Source organism: Ammodytes marinus (assembly GCF_949987685.1).
Source record: "Ammodytes marinus genome assembly, chromosome: 9".
NCBI classification, from domain to species: Eukaryota; Metazoa; Chordata; class Actinopteri; order Uranoscopiformes; family Ammodytidae; genus Ammodytes; species Ammodytes marinus.
The window spans coordinates 21,543,705-21,553,566 of NC_137213.1; the positions used below are offsets into that span (position 1 = coordinate 21,543,705).

The 9,862-nt window shown below is 40.7% G+C and overlaps 1 long non-coding RNA gene across 1 annotated transcript; it reads right to left on the reverse strand.

The window, feature by feature from the left end:
* Window positions 1-7,715: 7,715 nt before the first annotated feature.
* LOC307255040 lies at window positions 7,716-9,075 on the reverse strand. Its single transcript, XR_013845009.1, has 2 exons — window positions 8,827-9,075; window positions 7,716-8,146 (listed from the first exon to the last, which is right to left on the reverse strand). It is a non-coding gene; the product is annotated as an uncharacterized lncRNA (long non-coding RNA).
* Window positions 9,076-9,862: the final 787 nt, after the last annotated feature.

Sequence of the window (9,862 nt, forward strand, 5' to 3'; positions counted from 1 at the left end):
AACTTTTTTAAAAACTATTTATCTTAATGCAACAAAGTTGTCTGATATCCTTGTATATACATATTTTATCATTACACCTGTATGGTATATGTCACCATTTCAAATTTTACACAGAGAAAGACTGTATTACCACCAGTGTGGTCAGCAGAGGGCCCAGTCCTCAGGGTGGGAGTGGAACCACTTTGCCATGTCCAGTCAAAAGCATCTGGGATCATCTGATTCCAGCTACAAAGATTGCTGTCGAAGCTACAGTCGATATTGCAGACTACGAGGGAAACATTTAAAAAAAAAGTTACATTAGTTAAGTATTGAGGCCCTTATATAACATCCTGAAAATAAAATATAGACAATCTGTAACTTCAACTACCATTTATAAGTTGCATATTACACATTTATTGGACGGGGCACAAAGGTTAATTTGTAACCACATTCAAGCCTTCTGGCGCAAAAAAAGTGGCCCATAAAATATAGCTTCCTGTGCACTTACCTGGGTGTGAGGGGAGGATTTCAGCAGCTGTCTGATCTGGTGTTTGAAATGTAGGGGAAGTTGTTGGAAGAGTTGCTGTGGTTGGGGACTCAGCTGAAAGGTGGACATAAAAAAGAAGAATTAGTTGAGCATCTTACCCTTTTTGGTATCATAGAAAGTATTTTGCATTAGGCCATCCCCTCCAAGCAAACAAAACATACAAACAAGCAAATAAAAAATATTCTCTCAGGCATTTTTAGGCAGTTGCGTACTTGGCATTGGGCATTGGGCCGGCTCTGTGCCGCAAGAGCAACAGAGCGCAGAGTTTCTGAAGTTATTATTGGTAAAGACAAGCAATAAGTCATACACATGTAACAGTCTGAACTTATCTACAGTTCTAATAAATGACTATTGTATTTTGTTCAGACAATGTATCAATTTAGTCGCAGCCAAAATCACAACTAATACTGTCATCATCATCATTGCCATGTCTGACTAACACTCACCACAGGCTGTGTCCATCTGCCAGTGGGGTAGCTCCACTCCTGCAACCTGGCATGCTGCTGCATAGGACTTCAGAGATTCACATAGGGTGACTTGATCAGCACTTGTGGCACAGTAGTCATATACACAACTACTGAGGTAGATGCTGGGGTGAATTTGTTCATGGCAAGGCTTGAAAGGCTCCCCTAGTAGCTTGTAACACTCATTGTAGGCCTCATTCTCCTCGTTATAATCACAACGTCTTGGATCATTTGGATGAGAAATACACCTGGGGAACAAAGCTCAATCAAGATCTAGTCATTTGGATTTTTCGTGCCTAATTATTAATGATTGATAATTTAATTAATCAAGAATTTGTAACTGTTTTACAACTTTTTCTAATGCATTCATTACTATACATTTTGTTTTGCCAGGTTGTAAGCTTATTATCTTATGTCAATATAACCAGTTTTATGTACATGTACTCAGCCAGCAATTTGCTCCCCATCAATCTGATGATTGTGTTTTTATGTAGTTATTAATAAACTAACCAAGCATAACTGGTAGATTGTGTGCATGATAATGGATTATTAACTAACATGCTGATTTAGCAGGTATAATGTTTTCAATGTTCACCATATTTGGTAAGCAGATTGTAATGCTACTATTTACTAATTAGCACTAAACACAAAGTCCAGTCGAAGCTGATGGGAATATAATTAGTGCCTTAGTCTAAATAGTCTGTTTTTCCATGGAGTTATTAAAGTGTCATAATATTCATTTAATTTGTGCTAAGATTTCTGCAGATATATGTACAGTATAGTAAAATAACTTACTCATTATTGCCTGGCACCCTCCAGCTGTCACCAAACTCAAATATCCTGGTAGCATGGCCTCCCGGGATTACAAAGTCATCATCCTGTTGTCCAGAGTAAGTGCCACACAGTCCACACAGTTCATACTTGAGATGCTCATCCACCTGCAGGAAGAGTCTGTTCTCCCCATCTATCATCATTCTGAGGCCAAAAGTCGTCTCCAAGATGATATAATTATTCTTCATGTAGACCCATACTGAGCCGTATGTACCATTGGTGGAATAGGGGAGTTGGACATGGCTATCATACACCTGAAGAGAGGACAGTCAATAATTTTTAATTAGTTTATTTGATTGAAAACTGAGTTACCTTGCCTTGCATGAAACAAAGCACTAAAGTTTTTTTTTAATTACTGGAATAGAACAACTAATTAGTCAAGTTTTCAACTAGTAGATTGTGTGTTCTTCTAAGTCCACGTTGACACACATGTGATTTCCTCCAATGACCTGACATAGTATAATAACTGTGTTGATAAGAAAGTTATTTACTGCTGTGATTAATGAATGACTTCCAGATTTTTCACAACAATAACTCTCCTGATTAAATAAACAGTCCTCTTGTAGGTCACCAGCCACATTTGCGTGCATTGAAACTGTCCAGTGTCCTGCACATATTTCACAACAGCCTCATGCTACAGAAGAGTTGTATTTGAGATGTGTAGAGTTTTTATGCTTACATAGACATCCTTGCTCTGATGTAGGGTGATGTTTAGATCCTCAACCTGAAGAGCCACCGCTTCCAGCTTTGAGCGGGTGAAGTTATGAAGGGGATGATACATGTTGTGTCCTGTCACTTCGAACTGGACTGAGCTTTCTCCTCCGCACGTTGTAGTGAGTGTGTAACTGCACCCTCCTCCAAAATCATAAGTCAGTCCGTCAAAAGTGATAAAGTGTGGATCGCCGTATACACTGCAAGTGGCAGGATTAAAAGGGAAGCAGCCTTTGATCCCATCCTTGACCTTGCAAACCTCATTGTGTGTGCATTGCATTGTGGTGCATCGCATATCATTATTACCCATGCACTGGCACTGCTGCACACACTCTCCTTCCAACAATGATTCTCCTTTCTGCAAGCAAAAAGGGAGTTGTGTGAAGACATTCTAGCACTGGAGAAGTGTGAATATGACACGGCTCCCCGTTCATTTGCCCCTCACTTACCTCATAGTGTTTTCCATTATGCCAGCAACCGCAGTCCTCTGCTAAAACACACTTTCCCCCACTGAGTTTGAAGCCTGGGTCACACTCACATCTTTCCTCACAGCTTCCACAGGAACCAGTTATATCCAGTCTGGAGCACACGTCAGGACAGCCATCAGCACAGAAGTTATAGTGGCTGTTCTCACCACACTGAATAGCTGAGAGGGGCGCAGGAAAGGGTATGAACGAGGAGAGGTCATGACCTGAACTGTTATTGTATTATTATAGTCATTATTTACCACTGTTATACATATGCTAATATGTTATAAATATGTGCAGTTACAGATGTGAATGCAGGAAGCAATTAAGCAACATACTGCAGAATGTGGAGTTCCTCCATGTGGTGATGTCAATGCCGCTCTCCTGGCAGATATCAGCGTAGACCTGTAATGTGTCACATAGCACGGCTGGGTCACCATGAGTACGGCACATGGAAACCACACAGCCCCTGAAGTAGCTCTCTGACACCAGGACTGGCAGGCAGTCAGCAAAGGGCCCAGTAATGGAGAGCAGGCCCCCACAGTACAGCTCACTGGCATACTCGGCCTCCTCAAGTGGGTCACACTGAGGAGAGACTAGAATGGTTTCACAGGAGGAGCTGGTTTGCACAGTCTTCCAGCTATCTACCAAAGCAGTAGCATTTGGGGCATTTGTACCATCAGGCATCCTGAAGTCATCTCCTGTGAGGCGGTTGAAGTTTCCACACATGCCACAGACTTTATCAGAGTATTTGTAAGGCAGGGTGACATGGACAGCACCAGCATTGTCATATGAGACTGAAAGACCAAAGCTGGTTCCCAGTACGATGGCAACAGGGTTACTCTTGATGTCGAGCGTACCATTGCCTAGGCTCAGTGGGAGCATCCTCCAGACTCCATCAACCTGAAGAACAGTATAATTGGTAAACTTTCTTACTGCCGTTCATAATGACTCACTGACAGTTTGTATACACTCTGGAAATAAATATATAATTGATAAGGCAGTCAAGTTCTCTAGGAGTTCCAGGACATGTCAAATAACTCTGCGTTTAACAGCAAACTCATCAGTTGAATGGGCTGCAGATATGGCAACTGCTGAATCCACTTCATTACTTAGCCCAATACTACTCACTACATCATAATGGCAAATTGCCTCAAAACTGAAGTTGTACACACAGCCTTACACAACTTATTTTTTAAGTTAGTTAATGTAGCTATTATACATTGGGGATCGGAATGCTGTATATTTAAGAACACAACAAAACTAAAAAAGTTACTCACCACAACCCGGTGTGTCTGCTTTTCCAGCAGGGAAACTCTGAACTGCCCTATAGCCACTATGACCTGTTGAACAGTTGGCGGGGATGAGTTCCCTCTCTGCTCATTGACAACTTCCACACTGAACTCAGGCACGGCATCAGTGGGTGTACAGGTCTTAGCCAGTACATAAGAGCAGGGGGCCATGAAGCGGAAAAGCACTCCATCAAAAGTGCTGCAGTCTGTGTGACTGTGAATAGTGCACGTCCCACTGGAGTCTCCTCTTTGAGGACCACAGATTTGTCCCTGAGGGCATTGAGAGAGAGAGCAGGACAGCTGGCCACCAGAACAGAAGCAGCGTGTGGACTCATCTGTCCAGAACTCTGTGTTTGTTTCACATTGGCTTCCTGTAGGGAATGTGAAAGAGCAAAAACACTTCATGATCACAACAACACCATCTAACTAAGCCACATGACTATTACTAAATTGAATGCATTTTTATGTTCAGTATTACAACGTACGTATATGTATGGACTATACTTAATGATCTCGGATGTCCAACATTAGTCCAAGTAGTCACCTGATACTTTTCAGTATACAGATTAATATTATCTTAATTATTATGCATTTAAAGAAAGAAAAACATTCTGACACACTTTCTAAAATTGTGAACTTATGATATATCATAAATTAAACAATCTTCTAAATATTTTAGCTTTAGAAAGTTTGTGATTTTGCAGTTTTACCGACACTTATCTGGAAAGTGTAGATATTAGTGTACAACACTACTGATTCAAATGATTGAATTATGATTTTTTTATGAATTGATTGGACCAAAAGTAGTCTGTTCTTAATGTAGTAAAAGAAGAGTAAAAAAAAAATATTTACCACATGAGCCTCTCCTTATACCTATCCGGTTGAACATGACCTGTCCCTCCCCGAACACAGCTTGAACTGCTTCAAAGACAAGCTGATATAAAAGAAGATTATCGGTTTGAATGAAACAAAACCAATTTTAATTCTCCAATACAAATACTGTATGTGATTATAAGCCAGTTTACCTGAGTTCCTGGTTTGATGACATTCAAGGGGACAAACACTTGTCTCCAGGAATCTATGGGGAGGGCAGGTGAGGTCCAGATTTCTACCGTTCCATCACTGTTCTTTAGCAGAGCGCGCAGTTCTGACCCATTAGCTGCAGCGGGGGCCAGGTACCAAAACTCCAGACAGGCCGTGCCCACCAGCCCCAGTGGACCACTGTCTAATATATTCACTGTACCATCCTCTGCAGGCAAAATGGCCAATGAGCAAATGTAACACAACAGACACTTTCATCCACACGCTACAAAGTCACAGAAAGGATTGTATTAAGATAATGTGACACTTTTTTAGTAGCAAATTCTATTCTTATTAAATTTGCACAATATAAAAAGGGAACATGTGTTTTTACCTTTACAAGATAAGAATGAGCTTTTATGTTTTATCATAATTTTTATCACAGCGGAAATAGCAAACTATTTGGTTGTCTTTGTTATTGTGATAAAACAAGATGTATATATCTATTTTGGTGCAATTATCATTAAATGCAAAATAGCTGTTCATGTGCTGAATTTGAACCTAAAGTGCCGGCCCTCTACTTTAAATGCCGCTGCTAGAACCAGGCTATAGCGTTTTTCATAGAATAAATTGTAAAATATTTTTTTTCAGCTCAGATCATTTCTATGAGGTGTCCAGAACAACATACTAAAAGTCCTAAGAAATCCTAGTCGAGGAAATATGTTTAATTCTCATCAATCCGAGATGTGTGCCAATAAGGCAAGACACCAATACATCCCAATAGGGCTATTTTTTTCCTTTTGTCCTATGAAAATGAAACTTTACACAATGCAAGTATCCATGATAATTAACACTTTTTGTATTACAAGTTTCTTTGAAAATGAATTTTAATATGCAAATGAAGCTATACACCAATCGTAAATGCCCAAAATAAAACCTTTGCATGGTTTGTGATACACCATTTTTTGTCTTACAAGTTTCTTTGAAAAATAATTTTTATATGCAAATGAGCTATACACTAATCAAATATAGGCTACCCAAAATATATCCACATAGGCTTCATTTTTACCTTTACTCCTACCACATTAAAACTTTACACAATGAAAGTCTACATGAAAAGTATAACATTTGTATTAGAAGTTAAAGGGAAAATTCGCCGATTTTCAACCTTAACTCATCTACCATAATATCCTTTGGGTTGCATTATATCCCCGTGTATTTTTTCAACATCGTCCGTTTCGCGGGGGCCGAGCTTCAAAAATCCATTCACCGGTGACGTTTCTGTGACGTTTCCGTGTCAAGGAAGAGCTCGTGCAGACTACAGACTCTTGGAGCCGAGCTCACCAACCCCCCTCCCTGTGAATCCAGGGGGCGGGCTCTAAAAGCACGTGCGAACCAAAACAAACCGTCTGTCCATGCCCATGGTCCGTGACAGTTTACTTGTATCATTTCCTGCATTGAAAATTGCATCTTTTCACACGGGCACAGACGATATGGATGAGGATACTTTAAAAAGTGTGTTGGCTGACTGGAATGAACCAGCAGGGTATTTAGTTGGGCCAGAGAAGCCTACACTGCTGAAGAAATTCAGCGAGGAAATACAGTATGCAGAGAGGCCGAGGCTGCAGCTGTTTCAGCCTTGGTTAGGGTTAGCCTTGTAAGACAATACAACTGGATCACCATTAGAAACCGAGAGACATTTTCAATATCCCAAAAATAATTTGGAAAAGACAACAAATACCAGCAAGACCGGGAGGGCAGATGATCATTGAGTGAGTAACATTATTTTTTTCTAGCATGTTGTAACGTTATCTTTGTCACATTGTGTTGTCTGAGCCATTGCACTGATGTTGCACTTAGCATGTCTATAGCACTTTTCAGAAGAACCCTTTACAACAGGTCAAATAAAATGACCAGTCTTTTGTTCTTACATTGGCTGCTATTGTTACATTATAGCTTTGTGGAGAGTAACCACTTGTTTTGTGTTTTAATTCCTTTAGACATAATCGACTTGTCACACGTCGGTTCTTGATTGAGTGGGTGCTCCAAAGGGGAGATACTTGGCAAGGGGACCGCATCGTCTTACCTGATTGTGTCATACAGCGCATCAGAGCCAAATATCCATCTCCAAATGGTCACTACAGGCGACAGGCTGAAGAAGACGCTACGTAGAAGCTACGGATGAGCTATGATCAAATATTTTGACCTGTAAATACTGCTGCTAACTATGGACACTGATTGAGATTTAATCATGTGAAAATGTGTCAATTCTCCTTGACTGTATTTACAAATAAAAATAATTTTGTATAAACATGATTGTTTTTTGTCATTGCATAGGTAACCATTTTAATACATAGGTTTGACTTATCAACTAAAAGTGAAACAGTTTCAGAGAATCAAACACTTTATAAGGCATAGATAGAGTTTAATATAACAAGCAAGTAAAACAGTGTGCATTATTCTACACACAACTGTAAAGTATGTACATATACAAATGTAAAAAAGAAAAATAACATTTTCAAAAGCTTTGAGTTTCCAGTGTGTTGGGAAAAACAATTGTAGCATAATGCTTCCTTCGTCAAGTTACTGTTGAAATATTGAGTGATGTTTAGCAGCAGCTTCTTCTGTAGTTGGTTTTGGACATGTTGTGAGGGAGGGCAGGCTGAGGGAGCTGTAGTGATGATGACAGCACTTTGCAGGCAGCAGTCTCTTCTTCATGTGATGACGAGTTCTACGAGGGATGCTCTGAAGTGGTGCGTGTGTGCGGGATGTAAACAGTCTTCACAACAGAGTGCGTGGTCCTCGGACAATACACCATCTTCCTTTGGACCTCACCTGAAATGACAAATTATGATTGTATCACAAGGCCAGCACTGAAGAGATGACAAAAGAAAAATCAATGTGTTATACTGTAAAGATAATGTTGCTGTTGCAATAAATATATAAAACAGACAAACCACTATGTAACCATAGATAGGTCAGTCAGTTAGTGCACTAACACAATAGTAGTCTTTTGTCTAAGAAGACATCATGTTTATATTAGCAGCCAAGCATACTGTATGCCAGGGTGTGGCTATGCATTTGCATTAGGGAGAGCCAAGACGACACAAGACTAGGGACATCAGTGCTAATCACCCAGCCATCACCATCAGCATAGCAATTGTTTATGGTTTTGGAAAGCTGATCATTTTAACGACATCGCTAATAACCATGCACATGGAAAACAAACACACAGTCACACACAAACAGTCTTGCAAATGCAACTAAATCTTCCTCAAGGATACACAGAGGGGCCTACTGCCCCCCTCACGAGTTCACTTCTAACTTTAGCTTAGCGGCTAAGGTAACTTGGCTACAGCTACAACCGGTAGACTAATTCCTCCTTGCCCCATCTATCAGCCTTACACCGGGACACAATATTCAACAGCGGTGTGGGCAGCACAGTTATTAATGTAGGGGAAACACTGATACTAACTACAGTAGGCTACTATGCAATTTAGCTCACGTTAGCTTACCTTTATTCGGATTCTTTTTCCCGGGGCTGGGGCTATGCATCACGCCGGTGAATAGGCAACAGGTAGGGCCTAGTATCTTCAGCTTACGCTTACTCCTGCTTCTTTTCTGTTTCCTAAAGTTGGCGAATCTAGGCACATTATAGGACGGCATGTTTTCTTTGTGGTAGTAGTCCAACAGTGAAATAATACGAAGCGCGCTATTACTGTACTGCTTACACGGGTCAGGTCCGTGCTGTGTTTGTCACCATGGTAACGCGAGCAGCTCGGAATCTGGGCAGGCTGGCTGCAGAGCGTACCCCCCCGCGCAATGCATCCTGGGGCCTGTAGGAACTGTAAAAACGGCTACGTCAGCCCCGCGTCATCAGTTTAAATCCGAAATCATTGTGCTCTCTGCCAATTCGGATCAATTTTTGGGGGGCTTTTTTCAATAGACTACTAATATACTCGGCCCTGATATACCATTCACATGAAAATGGGCGAATTTTCCCTTTAACTTATGATGGTCAAGGCTTTCCAGAAGGGGTTGGTCGAACGTCAGAACAGGGGTCACATCATACTGCAGAGCTTGAGTTGTCACAAACCTCAATGTTGAGTATATGCAGGATTCATCACTGGGATCAAGATCAATCATTGGAAGTAATGTTACTGAAGCTCTCCCAGGGTGTTCATCTAGAAGATGCAGGATCTGCATCATACCAGACCATGATGGCCTTTGAGAGTGAAGGAGTAGGGATGTCTTCCACAAAACATCCAGCTGTGATGTTTTGTTATCTGCTGGCAACAGAGCCAGTGGCTGATACACAATAGGTTCACATATAGGAGGAATCGGAAAGTACTGAATGTGTATGCGACCAACCGCAGCAATATCTGCAGCAGTCACTTGGATCTTTAAAGGAAAAAATTAAGCCAATGCGGATATATTTTGGGTAGCCTATATTTGATTAGTGTATAGCTCATTAGCATATTAAAATTAATTTTCAAAGAAACTTGTAAGATAAAAATGGTGTATCACAAACCATGCAAAACATGGTGCGGA